The sequence below is a fragment of the Peromyscus leucopus genome, unplaced genomic scaffold, assembly GCF_004664715.2.
Source record: "Peromyscus leucopus breed LL Stock unplaced genomic scaffold, UCI_PerLeu_2.1 scaffold_186, whole genome shotgun sequence".
NCBI lineage: Eukaryota > Metazoa > Chordata > Mammalia > Rodentia > Cricetidae > Peromyscus > Peromyscus leucopus.
Window position 1 is genome coordinate 26,566 of NW_023505059.1, and position 805 is coordinate 27,370.

The window sequence follows — 805 nt, forward strand, 5'->3', positions numbered from 1 at the left end:
TTATGTATTATGTGAAAGGACTCTGATTAAGATTTTCAAAGAATGCCGGCAGTGATGGCGCACGCCTTTAATCCCAGCACTCAGAGGCAGAGACAGGTGATCTGTGAGTTCGAGGCCAGCCTTGTCTACAAAGCGATTTCCAGGAAAGGCGCAAAGCTACATAGAGAAACCCTGTCTTGAAAAAAAAAATTGCAAAGAATGAAATTCATGGGAGTAGACAGAATGAAAGCACAAATAGCAGATTTTTTAACTCCCCTCTGACATTCTGCAGGCATTAATGTTCCAACAAGATGCTCATTTGAGTCCTGGATTCACCTTTTTATTTTTTTGTATTTCGAGACAGGTTTTCTCTGTTAGTTTTGGTGCCTGTCCTGGATCTCACTCTGTAGACCAGGTTGGCCTCACCCCACTTTAATCACAATTTTTTTTTTAATCAGAGCTCCATCACATAGGATTGTGGAAAGTTGGTCCATGTGATTGATTTCAGCTTTTAGAAAAATTGACATTTTATATCTAAATCCCCCATCCTAAATCACATTACAAGTATTTGGAACATTTCCAGTCTTCATCTCAGTAAATGGCCATGCATTATCAGACTCACTGAAGGTCTCCAAACAACCTCAAGTAACCATGGACAAAGATGAGACCACTCAGACCAAGTGAAGTTCTTTACTATGTAAGGTCCCAGGGACCCTTAACTATTCACATGACACAAACTGAAGTCTCCTGAGAAGGAAGTCTCTACTGAGGGGTTGTTCAGATCCTATTGGCCTTTGTGCATGTTTATGGAGGATATCTTGATTTG